Below are 18,025 nucleotides of genomic sequence, written 5' to 3'. Positions count from 1 at the left end.
AATAAACTTTTTGGCTACAGCTAATAACAGTTTTCTTGCCCCCTCACAACTCGCATGCCCTCAGGCAGGATACCACTGCGATACCATATTCAGCCCGAGGGTCTCATAGCGTGCGCTGAAGTAAGAAATTCCTGAGTGTGGTCTGACCTGCCTTAACTGTGCGTATGTGTCCGATGTTACCAATTATTTCGCTATGTTGCAAAAGGAATGGGATTGAAATGCTGCCGGTTCAAATCCCGACGTGTGCCCGTCAGCAGGTAATCCCAACAGCGGCAGGTAAGTGATCTAACCCTCCCTTAGGGTGCCTAACCCTAACCCTCCTTACCACTCCCTAAACCTAACCCTTTCGGGGAGGGTGCCTACCAAAATCTAACCCTCCCCCACCCCGCAGCTAACAGGATGGGCGCCACGGACTTACCTTGTTCGGCCACGCTTCGTCCTATATTCCGGCGTTGGTATTATAATAGGCGTCGGTATTAATACCGACGCTTATCATAAATCCTTTGCCGGCATTCTGCAGTCGGGATTGTGACCGGCAGCCAGTCGCATAACTACATCCCATTGCCAAAGTATATGGATGTGAGTAAGGTGAAGTGGGCGTCCTTATGTCAGGCTGCGATTACAATGTGAATGCAAACATTTACATATCCCCACTGATATTAGCTACTGCGTTGCGTGCGTATAAGCAGAATAGCGATCCTTGCTGAATCAGGCCCTCAGAGAGTAGTATATAATAAATCAGAGAAAGGGACCCATGGACCTCCGAATGAAACGGAATACCTATCAGTTAAAATTGAGCAGTCTCCATGGATCTACCAAGGAGTATGTCATAGTTAAGTGAGAAATGTAATTCAAATGGGGGGAGGCTAGGTTGGACGGGGCTGGAAACTTCTCAATGGAAGGATCGGCAACTGTATTGAAGTTACCACCTAGGACAAGGCTATTAAATGGCAGCTAATGTCCCTACTAAATGGCAGTTAGGAAAGAGGCTGATAAAAGACAGGATATATCGTCCCTCAGGAAAAGACCATAAAAGAATAGTAAGTCTGTGCAAGCAGTATGAGTGATGCATGTGTATGTGTTGTCATCCTATCCCAGTAGGTGTAAGCACCATATCGACAAACTCACTGCATACCACTTCACTTACCAAATCAATAAAGCTAAACATTTCTAATAAACGAAATCCTAGATTACACACACACATAGGGCCTTATTTAAACTTCGGCATAAAACCACCTAAGATTACACACACACATAGGGCCTTATTTAAACTTCGGCATAAAACCACCTATAGGGTGCAAAACTGCCCTTGGAAATACCTGGTTGCCATGCCAGGAGTGGATGTGCAATATTTTTTTTCTTGCAGGAAAAATACTGCCTGCTTTTGCACCTAGCATACAATTACTGGCTACATCAACAGAGTGTGCTCCTTAGGCATTAATATATATAACTCTGTGAATTTCAACACGCACACACGCACACACACACACACACACACTATCTATCTAGATGAGTCAAGTGATTCTTATCTGCAGTCAAGTTCTATGTCTCTATCTATGAATGTATGTATGTATATATATATATATATATATATATTCTAGGTAGTCCTGCACTCTCAATCTCTTATCCACATCATTGGGGTGCTTCCAAGGACATTACAGTCCCAAAGATAAAGATAGATTTCCTAAAAGGAAGGATGCACTCTCCGTGTTGACAACGTATCAAATTTTATTCATCATAAGGCATCATAGAAGGAATTGTGATCGTGGTCGACGTTTCGGTACACATCTGGACCTTTCTCAAGACCTCAGTACAACAAAGTCACATATACATTGTATTAAAACAACTGGAATGACATGATTCTGTGAAAAAAAGAAAAACAAAAATAACCTCTCTGGCTCCTGCATAACCAAGTATGTTTGCAAGTGTAGCAAACGTGTATGGCTAATTATAACACCACACCACAGTGCCAATAAAACTGGTGCAATACCAACAACCAGTGCTCCCCGCATACATAAGATCACATGATGCGGACATATACATAAATGCGATCATATACACCAATGTATATATTTAATATTGCCTCAATTCAATTTCAACGGAGACATAAAACAATTCGGTGCAACTTCACCATAATGTAATTTCAGACATAGGAGCATGGTCTAACGCAACCGCTTCACTGAAGAAGATATACACCTGTGGATATAGTATGGTTGTAATCTAATATATAGCTAAATGATACATAAATGTAGTCACAGCACTGGATGCACGGGTACTTACCTAAGGCTCTATATCACAGTTAAAGCATGCCGCCATTAGCTGAACCTCGCTGTGGGTAAACTCGTGTCCCGCCATGTGTGTACTTCACCGCTCCTTCCCAGCTAAAAAAGCTGCTAGACAGGAAGTGCTCATCAGCCATTCAACATCCGCGTGTCAGAGTGACACGCAAGCTGTAACCTAGCAACCCACGGTCGCATCCACGTGACTGGAATGCTTACACATATAACTGAGTTAGGGTAATGGGTTTATAATTACAGGAGCCAGATAAGACTGACAACATAATGATACATATTTTGGGGTACATAGTAATGATATATACATATTTAAATCAACTAGAAGAAAAAAAAATATATATATATATATATAAACAAAATTGTATATAGTTAATACTGTATTTCACCCAAATGTATCAAAGGTCAACATAGGACTGCGCTGTCTCAACAATAATACAAACAGAACTTAAATCATAACATTTGTATATACATAGACAGGTAGGTGATACCATATATAGACTAATAGAGACAAATAAAACTAAATTATAAATGGTAGATATAAGAGAAAAAAATATATATACAAGAAAAATATATACAAAAAGAAAAAATATATATAGTAAAATTGGCTTCATATATCAACATATAGGCGGAAAACCGTTGATACATGATTGTGGTAAAATGATCATCATATAGAACATAAACCCTTGACAGTAGTTGGCTAAATAATTACAAAAATTTTTACAAAATACACTAAGAGGATTATGTTCATTAAGGCCTCTTGGCACAACTGTGTCAAATTTATGTATCCAAAAGCTCTCTTCTCTTTAAACTTAATAGCCTATCACTCCCACTATCAGGGGGAATCCAATCAGTCAATTTGCATTGTAGGGATGCAGCAGAGTGTGCTTTTTCAACAAAATGCCTGGCTACAGGCTTATCACTTTTACCAGTCTGCAAGGCCGCCCTAATAGAAGCACGATGGTTTGCCATTCTATCCCTAAACCTACGTGCCGTGAGGCCTACATAATATAGACCACAGGGACATATAAGTATATAGATAAGGTGATCCAATGCACAGTGTAACCTGTACTTGATGGCTATTTTGGTACCTAAATGTGGATGTGGGAAGGTTGGACCAACTCACATAGACATACAGGAGATACAACTACTGCAAGAGTAGCTTCCTGGTCTGAGTAACAGCACTTCAGATACTTCACTCTTTCTACCTGGATATAAGGTCGGCCTCAATAGCATCTGTCTTAAATTGGGACCTCTTCGATACGCCATCATTGGTGGTGGCATATGTTGGAAAGTGAGTGCTTTATCACTCTGTAAGATTGGCCAGAATTTTTTTATAGATTTCTGGGTGTTTAGCATTACCATCAAAGGTGGTAGTGAAAATCATCCGTGACTCCTTTGCCGTATTAGATATCACTTTCTCTGAAGCATTTAAAATATGCACTTAGCTTTCTCTAGGCATTTAAACAATATTGACTGTTGATATCCCCTATCCAGGAATCTAGTTGTCATTTCTTGCAATTGACGTGCTCTCATTTCCACTGAGGTATTGATCCGCATTACTCTCAAGTATTGTGATACTGGCAAATTATCTTTTCAGGCTGTGTGGTGATAGCTAGTGGGCAACAGTGCAAGGTTCCTATCAGTTGGTTTCCTGAAAAATGAGGTGATTAATTTCCCTTCAACCAAACTAATGGTGACATCCAAAAAGTTGACGGATCTAGCATCAGGCTCATACATAAAATGTATTGGACTATGTAGTATATTTAAGTTATGAACCATTTGTTTGAGGCTCGCAAATGTGCCACGCCATATCAGAAAAATGTCATGAATAAATCGACGGTAGAACAGAATATCTTCTCCATATCTGGAGATGATATGTTCACTCTCATATTTGGCCATGAACAAGTTGGCATACGATGGAGCTAAATTTGAGCCCATCGCTGTACCCGATATCTGTAAAAAAAATTGATCCTTATTTTGGAAATGAGTTTTACATAATACTAGCATTGCCAGTTCAATCAGAAATTCTGTAGGTACACGATGAGATGAACGAGTCATTAAGGCTCTTCTCAATGACTCAAGGCCATCATGATGTGGGATTACCGTATATAATGATTTAACATCCAGGGTGGCTAGTATAACATCATTCAATACACCTAAATTGTCCAATAACTGTAGCAGATGCCCAGTGTCCCTAAGATAGGTATCAGTTTGGCTTACCAAAGGTTGTAATTCATTATCAATAAAAATGGCTAAAGGTTGCAAGACCGATCCATGTGTTGAGATGATCGGTCTGCCTGGTGGTTTTACTGTAGTTTTATGGATCTTTGTATTGTGTATTTTATAGGACAGCGTGGTTTGTCAACTGTGAGAAATTGGAATTCATCCTGGTCAATCCATCCTTGTAATAAGGCGTTATTCAGTACCATGTCAACTGCCGCTTTAATGCCATCTACTGGTCTCACCGCTATATGCCTGTACACATTACTGTCGGCCAACTGTGCCATAAGTTCCGCATCATAGTCAACCCAATCTTGTATCACCACTGCTCCACTCTTATCAGCGGGTCTGATTACAAGATTGGGATTCTCAACCAGAGAATGAAGTGCCTTCTCTTCCTTAGTAGTTAAGTTGTTGTAAATTTTAGGTGCTTCATATAACTTGATTTCATTATTAACAAACCTCAAAAAAGTCTTTAGACTAGCATTGTTGGTTGGTGGGTCAATTGTCGATGGTCTTTTAAATTTTTTAACTGTACTGATGGTATTGCCTTTATTAGAAAAAATTATTTCAATCTTAAAGTCCTACTAAATTTATACAAATCAACTGTTCTCTTAAAGTCACTATGTCTATAGGTCGGGACATATGAGAGGCCTTTAGCTAGTACATTAAGTTCAGTCTCATCAAGATTCACACTGGAGAGATTGAATACCACGCTCAAATCCGCCGTCCTCTGCGCCGTCTCCTTATGACCACCCCTCCTCGGATGCGGTCTGCGGCTCTTTCGTCGTCTATATTGGGTGAAACATAATCCTGATTTGGACTCACATCTAAAAAATGACTATTAGATTTCTGTGACTCGACATTAGCATCAGTGTCAGAAGTAGAGAGTGATGATCCGGATTCAAATGGGATTCGTGAAATTTGTCTACGTTTAGTAGAATAGCCTGGTTGTCCAGATCTGGTCTGGGTATTATCACCCAATAACCAACGGTAAAACGTATCTTTTTGATAATCCAAAGTAACTACATCAAGTTTTTTACGCTTAAATGAGGTTAGGTCTCTTTTATAGTTTTTGACTTGTGTCTGTAGTCTCTCGAGCCAATTGGTACCCTTATCCTCACATAATGTGGGTAATGTGACAATGTTTGCTTGTTCTATTTCAATCACTACTTTTTTTAATTCACTACCCACTTCCTCAATCACAACGACCATCAAATCTGATGAACATTTATTAAGAATTGCACACCACCTACTGCAAAACACAGGGTTACTTCTTCCTAGAGTGGGGACATTATGTATCCTAAACCCTCGCGGTATTTGTTTATGACGATGGTACTCAGAGAGAAATTGACCATGTAATTGAAAATCAATTTGTCTTCTCTGTAGCCTCAATAATCTATAAAAGAGATCAGCACATGTTTCTGCTAGCAATGAAGTCCAATTTCTCAAAAAGTACTTTACTGATTTCATCGTCTGTGAAAGAAATTACACCGCTTTCAACTTGGGAAAGAAGTCCCTCATCCAATAGGCCTAAGCCTCCATGTGCCATGGCTAAGTCTGCCAATGGTGTAATATATACAATTTTTCAAATATACCAGCAGTGCAACAGCCGTTTTAATATTCAGGTAGATATAATTTGAGTATATATCTACCACAAATCCAAAAAGTGGAAAAAAGAAAACAAAATAGAAGGTCCAACATATAACTATGAACAAATAGTATCCCTATCAATATCTACACATAATAAATATTACATTGTGATCAACACAATAAAACATTACTGTAGAATCTTATAGACAACTTTAACATACAACACAATACATAGCACAGTCCACTGAAGACTAGCCGTCAATGTGGCTATGATGATTGAATTATTTTCACAGACAAAATACATTTATAAACTCAATGTTGGGTGTCAGGAAAAGTATGACTGACATAGGTCAATGATACTCAAAATATTCTAGGTAGTCCTGCACTCTCAATCTAATAGTGATAGGCTATTAAGTTTAAAGAGAAGAGAGAGCTTTTGGATACATAAACTTGACCCAGTTGTGCCAAGAGGCCTTAATGAGCATAATCCTCTTAGTGTTTTTTTGTAAATTTTTTTATAATTATTTAGCCAACTACTGTCAAGGGTTTATGTTCTATATGATGATCCTTTTACCATAATCATGTATCAACGGTTTTCCGCCTATATGTTGATATATGAAGCCAATTTTACTATATATATTTTTCTTGTATATATATTTTTTTCTCTTATATCTACCTTTTATAATTTAGTTTTATTTGTCTCTATTAGTCTATATATGGTATCACCTACCTGTCTTATGTATATACAAATGTTATGATTTAAGTTCTGTTTGTATTATTGTTGAGAAAGCGCAGTCCTATGTTGACCTTTGATACATTTGGGTGAAATAGAGTATTAACTATATACTATTTCGTATATATATATATATTTTTTTTTTCCTCTAGTTGATTTAAATATGTATATATCGTTACGATGTACCCCAAAATATGTATCATTATGTTGTCAGTCTTATCTGGCTCCTGTAATTATAAACCCATTACCCTAACTCAGTTATATGTGTAAGCATTCCGGTCACGTGGATGCGACCGTGGGTTGCTAGGTTACAGCTTGCGTGTCACTCTGACACGCGAATGTTGAATGGCTGATGAGCGCTTCCTGTCTAGCGGCTTTTTTAGCCGGGAAGGAGCGGTGAGGTACACACACGGCGGGACACGAGTTTACCCACAGCGAGGTTCAGCTAATGGCGGCATGCTTTAACTGTGATATGAAGCCTTAGGTAAGTGCCCGTGCATCCAGTGCTGTGACTACATTTATATATCATTTAGCAATATATTAGATTACAACCATACTATTTCCACAGGTGTATATCTTCTTCAGTGAACCGGTTGCGTTAGACCATGCTCCTATCTCTGAAATTACATTATGGTGAAGTTGCACCGAATTGTTTTATGCCTCCGTTGAAATTGAATTGAGGTAATATTAAATATATACATTGGTGTATATGATCGCATTTATGTATATGTACACATCATGTGATCTTATGTATGCGAAGAGCACTTGTTGTTGGTATTGCACCAGTTTTATTGACACTGTGGTGTGGTGTTATAATTAGCCATACACGTTTGCTACACTTGCAAACATACTTGGTTATGCAGGAGCCAGATAGGTTAGTTTTGCTTTTCTTTTTTTCACAGAATCATGTCATTCCAGTTGTTTTAATACAATATATATGTGACTTTGTTGTACTGAGGTCTTGAGAAAGGTCCAGATGTGTACCGAAACGTCGACCACGATCACAATTCCTTCTATGATGCCTTATGAGGAATAAAATTTGATAGGTTGTCAACACGGAGAGTGCATCCTTCCTTTTAGGAAATCTATCTTTATATATATATATATATATATATATTATATATATATACACACACACACACACACACACACACACACAAACGTTGCCCGTTTATTCGTGCAACTTCAAAAGAGCTTGAACAGCACATCTTGAAACCGCAGTCCACTTTGAAATCTTTGCCTGGGAGACCTTGCTGATGCAGTATCACTACCTTGTGTCTTGTTACCAGGGCCGCAACTAGGGGGGGGCTGGAGGTGCACGTGCACCGGGTGAGCCGCTGTACCTGGTGCCAGTGACCTCCAGCCCGGCGCTGCAGAGAGGCTCCAAGCCGGACGTCCGCTGGTAATATTTATTACCAGCGGGCGCCCGGCTCCTTCTCTGCAGCGACGCGGTGTAGCCGGAGCCGGAGGCTGGAGTTCTCTCCCGAACTCCAGCTTCCGGCTCTCCCCACGGGCACTATGGGGGAGACGTCATGACATCTCCCCCATAGTTCCAAGGAGCAGCCGGTGGACCGGACGCGATGCTGGATGCAGGAGCGGGGTTCAAGGTAAGTATTTTTTTTTTTAATAAGCTGCACTACAGGGGCATTATTATGGGGGCAGGGGCATTACCACAGGGGCATTACTATGGGGGCATAGGCAATAAGGGGCATTACTAATGGGGCATGAGCACTACAGGGGCATTACTATTGGGGCATGGGCACTACCACAGGGGCATTACTGTGGGGGCATGAGCACTACAGGGGCATTACTGTAAGGGCACTACAGGGATATTACTATGGGGAATGGGCAATACAGGGGCATTACTATGAGAGCATGGGCACTACAGGGGCATTACTATGAAAGCATGGGCACTACAGGGGCATTAATATGGGAGCATGGGCACTACAGGGGCATTACTGTATGGTGGGCACTACAGGGGCATTACTATGGGGGTATTAACATATGGGCATTACTATGGGGGCATTACAATATGGGCACTACTGCAGGGGGAATTACATGGGGGGCGCCAAATTACTGTCTTGCCCCTGGTGACAAAAATCCTAGTTTCGGCCCTGTTGTTACTGTGCTCAGTCTTGTATGACCTGTGACTTGAAACAGACTTCTACAACCTCACCTTTCTAGCAGGTTGGCTGTTCCTCACCCAGTTTTAAACCTCCTACACAGATGTTTCTGTTTGAGTTAATGACTGTTTCAACCTACATATGAAAATGATGATCATTATCACCTGTTTAGTATGATTGGTTAATCATACACCTGCCTATAATCCTACAAAATCCCTGACTTTGTGCAAGTGTACCTAGAAGAATTGATGGTGTCCTGAAGGCAAAGGGCAGTATTCAATTTGAAGCAAGAACTCGCCATTTTCACCTGTTTTCATTATCCCCGTATTCAATTTTAAAGACTTTTCGCCAGTGTGAAAAGTATTTGTTAAGAAAAGGGGATAACTTTTCACCATGTTTTACATGGCAAAAAAAAGGGCAGAATTGTAGTTTAGGGGTGCAGGCTTAAAAAAAAAAAAAAAAAAGTATCCTGCACCCCTGGGATTGTCCCCTAAAAATGTGTCAAAAATAGATTAAAAAAAAAAAAATCGGGACACCCCAAAAAATTTACTTGAATTTTGGGGTAAAAAAATAATATGGGGGACAAATAATTGATAATAATTCAATGTGGGGATAAAGCAGGTGTGCGCCCGATACTTTATCCCTGCAAAACCTCCGATGTGGAGCGAATAGTCCAGCAGACTTTTCGCTCCCAAATTGAATATGGCTGAAAGTGTGGTCACACCAAATATTAATTTGATTTAGATTTCTCATCTGTTTATTTTTATCAAATAACAAAAAGAAAAGTGAAAAATATGAGATATGGTAAGAACTTACCCTTGTTATCTCTATTTCTACGAAGTCCATAGGGTTCCACAGGATACCTTGGGGTATAGGTGTGACGTCAGTCGCAGGGCACCAAAGAGTTAAGCTTTCAGCCTCCCAGGATGCACTAGGTCCCCCTCCTATACCCCGCCCCCGGGCCAAGGCACCTCAGTTAGTTACCAAGCCATAGGCCGGAGGAGGAGAAGGAAGAGAGAGAACAAAGATCTGGACACATACAAGAATCACATTCTCACCAGAGGGAGACGGAAAACCGGTGACCAGAGCAAAGCCCATCTGCAGCACAGGTGCGACAGGGCGGGAGTCCTGTGGAACCCTATGGACTTCGTAGAAATAGAGATAACAAGGGTAAGTTCTTACCATATCTCATATTTTCTACTTCAGGGTCCATAGGGTATCCACAGGATACCTTGGGGATGTCCCAAAGCAGTATCCTTTAAGGGTGGGGACGCTCCTGTGCAGAAAGGAGAATCCGCCGCCCGAAGGAAGCATCCTGAGAGGCGAAGGTGTCAAACCTGTAATACCTCACGAAGGTATGGACAGAAGACCACGTAGCAGCCTTGCAGATCTGAACTGCCGAGGCACCACGTCGAGCTGCCCACGAAGGACCCACAGACCTAGTGGAATTAGCCTTCAGAGAAGGAGGGACCGGTAGGCCTTCATGAAGATAAGCTTCAGAAATAGCCATACGGATCCAGGCTGCCAAAGTTTGCTTTGAAGCAGGCCAACCCTTTTTACGGAAGCCATAGAGGACAAACAAAGCGTCCGACTTCCTAAACGAAGAAGTGCGGTCAACATAAGTCCTTAAGGCCCGCACAACATCCAAAGAGGCCTCACCCACGGAAAGACCCGGTGAGTTAAAGGCCGGAACAACTATTTCCTCGTTAACATGAAACTGGGAAACTACTTTGGGAAGAAACTCGGGCCGAGTGCGGAGCACTGCCCTGTTCCCATAAAAAACCAAGAAAGGGGGTCTACAAGAAAGAGCCCCTAACTCAGAAACACGTCTGGCCGAAGCAATGGCCAGAAGGAAAACAGTCTTAGCTGTTAGCCATTTAAGATCCACTGAGCCCAGTGGTTCAAACGGCGGTCCTTGGAGAGCCCTCAGGACCACAGCCAAATCCCAAGGCGCCACAGGTGGAACAAAGGGCGGCTGAATGCGGAGAACACCCTGCATAAAGGTGCGCACATCCGGGATTGTAGCAATCCTACGGTGAAACCAGACAGATAGGGCCGAAACCTGTACCTTCAAAGAAGCAAGGCGAAGCCCATGATCTAGTCCCACTTGCAGGAAGGCGAGAATCCGAGACAGACGAAACTCCCGCGGTGCATAACCTCTCGGTCGACACCACTGGAAGAACGTATGCCACACGCGATGGTATATCCTTGCGGAAGACGTTTTCCGAGCTCGTAACATGGTACGCACCACAGAGCTGGAAAACCCCCGGGACCTCAGCATGGCCGTCTCAACAGCCACGCCGTCAAAGACAGCCGAGTCAGGTCCGGGTGAAGGCAAGGACCCTGAGACAGAAGGTCCGGTCGTAGCGGCAACCGCAGAGGACTGTCCACGGACAGACCCTGAAGGTCTGAGAACCAGTGCCGTCTGGGCCACGCGGGAGCTATCAACAGGAGCGTCCCTCCTTCCTGTTTGAATTTCCGGATTACCCGTGGAAGAAGGGAGACCGGAGGGAACAGGTATGCGAACCGGAACGTCCACCGGACGGACAGAGCATCCACCAGAGACGCCCCTTCGTCTCTTGTGTAAGACCCGTACACCGGCAACTTGTTGTTGTGCCGGGACGCCATGAGGTCGATTTCTGGAAGACCCCACCTGTCCACCAGTAGTTGAAAAACGTCCGGGTGCAGGGACCATTCCCCCGGATGAACGTCCTGGCGACTTAGAAAGTCCGCCTCCCAATTTAGCACTCCCGGGATGAAGACCACTGATATGGCCGGAAGATTGCGCTCCGCCCAAACCAGGATCCGAGAGACCTCTACGAGAGCCGCCCGACTGCGAGTTCCTCCTTGCCTGTTTATGTAGGCCACGGTGGTAGCGTTGTCCGACTGGACCTGCACCGGGCGACCCTGGAGAAACCGCTGTGCCTGCTGGAGAGCATTGAAGACCGCACGGAGTTCCAAGATATTTATTGGAAGCTCCGCTTCTGTCGGCGTCCACCTGCCTTGGAACAAGTGTGGACCCGAAACTGCTCCCCAGCCCCGAAGACTGGCGTCCGTTGTCAACAGGACCCAATTTGGAACCCAGAACGGACGTCCCTTGTTGAGGTGGGTCGTCTGTAACCACCACGCAAGGGACAGGCGAACCTCCTGGGTGAGCACAATCGTCTGGGACTTCAGAGACTGAGTCAGCCCGTTCCACTTGGACAGGATCAGGTGCTGCAGAGGTCTGGAGTGAAACTGGGCGTATTCCACCATGTCGAACACCGACACCATGGAGCCCAGTAACCTCATCGCCGAGTGTAAGGACACCCGGCGGCTGTGCAGGCAACTGCGCACCCTTGACTGTAAAGCAGAGATCTTGTCCTCCGTCACGAAGATCCTTTGCTGTCCCGAGTCCAATAAGGCTCCAAGATGCAGAATCCTCCGAGACGGGATTAGAGTGGACTTCTGCCAGTTGATTAGCCAGCCGTGCCGTTGCAGCAGTGCAATGGTCAGGTCCAAGTGGCGTAACAGGAGCTCTGGAGATCCTGCCACCAATAACAGGTCGTCCAAATACGGCAACATGCGGACTCCCTGCAGCCGCAGAGAAGCCGCCATGACCGCCATCACCTTGGTGAAAACACGTGGTGCTGTTGCCAGGCCAAAAGGTAACGCCCGAAACTGGAAGTGGTCGCTGCGGATTGCAAACCTGAGGAACTGTTGATGGCGCAAAAGAATAGGGACATGCAGGTAAGCGTCCTGTATGTCCAATGACACCAAGTAGTCCCCAGGTTCCAGCGCCAGAATGATGGACCGTAGGGTCTCCATCCGAAACTTCGGGACCCGCAAAGACTTGTTGAGTGCTTTGAGGTTGAGAATCGGACGATATGACCCATTGGGTTTCTGTACCAAAAATAGATTTGAATAGAAACCCTGGCCCCTCTGGGAGAATGGAACAGCCACTATAACTCCAGCCTGGAGCATAGTGTGCAATACCTTCCGCAGCTCCGTAGCCTTGTTCCGGTCTGATGGGAGACCCGTGGTGAAGAAGCGAGCCGGGGGTCTGTGCCGGAAGGAGAGGGCGTATCCGTGGGAAACCACCTCCAGAACCCAAGTGTCTGTCGTAGTGGTCGACCAACACTGGGCGAACTGTAGCAGGCGGCCTCCCACCCTGGGATCCCCCAAAGGGAGGCCCGGACCGTCAGGCCGCAGGCTTGTCATCTGGCTTGGGGGCCGGACGTCTGGTACTCCATGCCTGCTTCCGGGGCTTGACCGATTTCTTAGGGCCAGCCTGTCGAGGAAACGACTGTGGTTTGGGCCTGCCCTGGGCCCTAGATGACCGAAAGGACGATGGTCCCGAACCAGAAGGAGCAGCGGCCGACGGGAGACAAGCAGATTTGGCTGCCGCCAGCGTGGCCACAATCTTATCCAGATCCGGACCGAAGAGAACTTCTCCGGTAAACGGCAACGCTTCCAGACCTATCTTGGAATCTGCGTCCGCCTTCCAGGATCGCAGCCACAAGGTGCGACGAGCAGCCACCGCTGCTGAAGAAATTCTAGACACCAGAGTACTAATGTCTAGAGCCGCCTCGTTGATGTAGGTGGCCGAATCACGGAGATTGCCAATCAACTCCGCCTGTTCGGCCGGACAGTCGGATTCAAAAGAAGCCTCTAATGAATCCGCCCAGCGCTCCATCGCTCTGGCAACCCAGCAAATGGCCATAGCCGGCCGTGCTGCCCCCCCTGCAAGGGAATAAGCGGACTTCAGGCAGATTTCTACCTTGCGGTCCGTAGCATCCTTAAGGGAGGACATGGATGGCATCGGCAATGTGGCACTACGGACAAGACGGGTCACGTGAGAATCCACCTGTGGAGGGGATTCCCACTTAGCAAAATAATTATCCGCGAACGGATAAGCCACCGCCAGGCGTCTCTGCGGCTGGTATCTTTTGCCAGGTTGTTTCCACGCCTCCTCTAAATGGTCCACCAACTGACCCGAAAGAGGAAAGACTGTGGCATCGCCCTTCACATCTTTGAAAAAGGCATACTTAGATTTAGCCGCTGGGGGAACTTCGTCCTCAATCACCAAGGCTGTGCGGACCGCCCGAATAAGTCCAGGAATATATACTTTGGACTTAGCATCAGCGTCCTTAGTATGGAGAGGTTCCTGATCATAAGGATCCAGAATCTCCCCATCATCAGACGTCCCTTCGTCATCCTCATAAGGAGCGGACAGAGACGCCACCGGCCTTTTATGAGGCCGCATCACAGACTCCCCTTGCAACACATCCGACAAGTGCTGTACAGAACTCGTCAGGGAGTTAACCCACGCTGGCTCCTGAGAACCCGGGAGCGGGGAAATAGGGAGACTGTGGGGTACCACCAATTGTCGTGGGAACCCCTGCATGGGTGACGACACCACAGACTGCTGGGACAAACCCATCGGAGTAAACGCGGGCTGCGGAGCTAACTGGCCCACTAAAGCTGTTAACGCCTGAGCGAAACAAGCCCAGGGCGGCTCCTGTACCGGTGCTGTAACCGTAATAGGCCGCGCTATGGACAAACACTGCCGGCAAAGGCCCTCCGCGCTACCCTCCCCCTCCGCTAACGGTACTTTGCACGTGGTACACTGTAGCCGGAGGGGAAAATCACTTTCAGACATGATGGCACCACGTATGTGACCTCTCTCACCAATTAAGTATTAAATAGGCGAGAGACCACCCTGCAGCACCGCACCGCAAGGGCTTTAGCAGAAGAACAGGGACAGTAATAAAGCTGACAGTTTAGAGAAGAAAAGTTACAGGCAGCGCTAGCACAGTCACATACAATGCAGAGAAATAACAATTCCTGCACTAACAGCGCTGATTACTCAACTACACAGACACAGGGCCTGGTAGGACACAGCGCTGCATACACAGACCTGAGCCACAGCGGAGGAGAGGTATGCGGGGGGACCCAGACCACGATGCTTCCATCCAGCGCTTCCAGCAGCGTTCACCATGCGTTCTGGAGAAGATGGCCGCCGAGGAGCAGAGAGGAGGCTGGCCTGGGGGAGGAGCGCTGCCACAGGACCAGTCGGCAGCATGCAGAGAGGGCTGTGTGCAGCGGGGGAGGCGCCGGCTGTGAGACAGGGAAGGCGCGCTCCCCTGGCATGCATTTAACCCCTGGGACGCCGCAGCGCTACCGCTCTGCTGCGGTCCGCTGTCCCAGGGGGTAGTGGAAGCGCAGGTTGGTCGCCTGGCTCCACGCTGCAGCCAGTCCCCAGGGAGCCCCCTGCCTGGGGACTTAGGACCATGTGATCAGCGGGGACCCACCGCGGGACCCCGCTGCTTACCTCTGTCCCCCTTGAATCCGGCCATGGTCCGGAGCATCTGGGGTCACCGCTAGCTGTGACCCCAGACGCCCACCAGCATCCCCGGATCAGTACCGGCGTTCTGGTACCGGCGGGGTGTAGGGAAGACAGCATGGACGTCAGGACTGACAGTCCATGCTGTTCATCCAGATGTGCAGCCACAGCTGCATGAAGAAAAAGCTTCAGGGGCTCTTCTAGCCCCCACTCCAACAGGTGCACCCGACTCCGGCCGGGCACCAAACTAAACTGAGGTGCCTTGGCCCGGGGGCGGGGTATAGGAGGGGGACCTAGTGCATCCTGGGAGGCTGAAAGCTTAACTCTTTGGTGCCCTGCGACTGACGTCACACCTATACCCCAAGGTATCCTGTGGATACCCTATGGACCCTGAAGTAGAAAAACGATTAACACTTTTATTTTTGAAAACATTCTTACTTGGCAGGATTTTTTCCACACTTGCCTAAAACTTTTACAGTACTTTGTGTGTGTGCACGTATTATATATATTTTTTTATAGTGTGTTGAAATTCACAAAGATGCTGCTGGTTATATATTGAGTATCTGAGTAGCATGTAACAATGGGGGAAAATAAAAAAATGCACTCTTTCCTAAATTAAATACTCTATAAATCAATTTGAAAATAATGAAAATTTTAAATTAAAACAGATATGACATGATATTTAACATAAATGTATGAAAACAAAAAATAAGCTACTTAAAATTTACTGAGCAAAAGAAAGCAGAGTGGGTAAAAAGTGTTCAATATTAAGCAGAATCCAATGTATGAGTGTTCTCGAATACTGAGCACACCAATTCTGTGTTGGACGCAAGTCGCAGTGCGGATGGATCTCATGGATTTCAGCATACAGCACATGCACTACAGAAAGATGATGGTGTATGCTACGATTTACACTTAAATCACACAGTTTGCTTGTATGAATACATTGATCCTTCCGTCGACAGACCACTCTAACCTTGAAATGGACATTTCTGGGTTGGATCTGGGAGGCAACTTGGAACTGATCAGTCTCACGTTAGTGTCATGGAAGTATGTATGTCCGCCGACTTCAGTGATCATTTGCAGTATGCAGACAGAGAGAGGACACCTGTTTCTGACTGATCTTTTACACTCAGCATGGGGTGAGTGTTCTGATAGTAATGGTGATAGCTGTGGATGAAAAACAGTGGGCAGTCCGGACCTTCCACATGCAGACGGACAGATATTCAGCATAGATGGGTTGATACAGGGGCGTCTTTAGAGAGGAGAGGGCCCGTGTGCATTCCCAGTCCGGGGCTCCCTCCTCTCTTCCCAGCGTCCGGCAACCGACTGACACAGCTGGCCGGCCACCAGAGCATTAGTAGACTCTGGGCACTAGACTCTGCTCGTAGTCTACTGCGCATGAACAAAACATCAGAAAAATGGCCACGGTGGCCATTTTTCCGGCTTTTTGTACAGTGTTGACACTGGTGCGGGACCTCGGAGGGTGTGGTGCGGGCCTCCCCTGGACCCGGGGGCCCGTGTGCACCGCACACCCTGCTCCCATTAGAGATACACCTCTGGATTGATACTGGTATTCGCATAATGCAGTGGTTCTCAAACTCGGTCCTCAGGACCCCACACAGGTCATGTTTTGCAGGTCACCCAGCAGGTGCACAGGTGTATTCATTACTCACTGACACATTTTAATAGGTCCACAGCTGGAGCTAATTATTTCACTTGATTTAGTGTGGAGACATGGAAAACATGCACCGTTTGGGGTCCTGAGGACAGAGTTTGAGAACCTGTGGCATAATGTAATAGGCCGGCAAGCCATGACCAGATGGAAAAGGGGGCTGCAGTTGTGTCAGACTCAGAATGAGAGCCTTAATGTGCAAATAACATCAGATTAGTTGTTCGCCTCCAGGACTGAGCCCCTTTGGTGAGGTGCCAAGTATCCTGAATTTCCAGCGTGAAGGAAGTAGTATTGCCAGTTCAAATTGATCCAAGCATAGAAGGATGTAAGCTGTCTGACAACGAACCCTGCACGTGTTTCTGCGATGTAGCTAGCGCTTTCATCCGGTGTCTGCACAGCTTTATTATTACACTGTGATTGAGCTAGGAGGCATTCAACTCTAACCTGTCCACACACTAAGAAGTACACCCTCCTCTCCTGACACTACATAGCTTCATTTATATTGTGTAGAGGTCAAAACAAACTTATGTTTCTTTTGAAATGTGTTGCATATTGTCCTAGGGTATATATTTAATTACAAATGCGATTCCCATTCATTTTCTGCTCAAACACAACATATGGCAGCCAGTGACACATATAAAAAATAGTACCCAATATTGGGATGGTCATACAGTGGTAGTTGGTTATTAATATAAAAGTAAGAGACACTTATTCTTTCCACCATCCACATTTATGGTGGCTCCTGTAGCAGTTCCAGAAAGCATGGTATACATTTTAAAACACAGTCTAGGGGCCTATCCATTAGCAGATAAATTGAACGACTGAACAATATATTTATCTGCTAATGGATAGGCCCTGAACGATGACAGATGCGCAGTCCCGCGGCCGATACATTTTATCTTTCGTCTTTCCAACATGTTGGTCAATTATCGCATATCGCTGCCAGATATTAGAAATATCTGGCAGTTTATATGCGGTAAACGACGAACGATATTAACAGCAGCTACAAAGCACTGGAGAGAAAAAAATCCAGTCCCTGCGTGATGTCATGCAATATCGTTC

Source organism: Taudactylus pleione, unplaced genomic scaffold (genome assembly GCF_031769625.1).
Source record: "Taudactylus pleione unplaced genomic scaffold, aTauple2 ptg000265l, whole genome shotgun sequence".
NCBI lineage: Eukaryota > Metazoa > Chordata > Amphibia > Anura > Myobatrachidae > Taudactylus > Taudactylus pleione.
The sequence above is the reverse complement of the archived record's forward strand: the minus strand, read 5'-3'. Positions refer to the sequence as shown.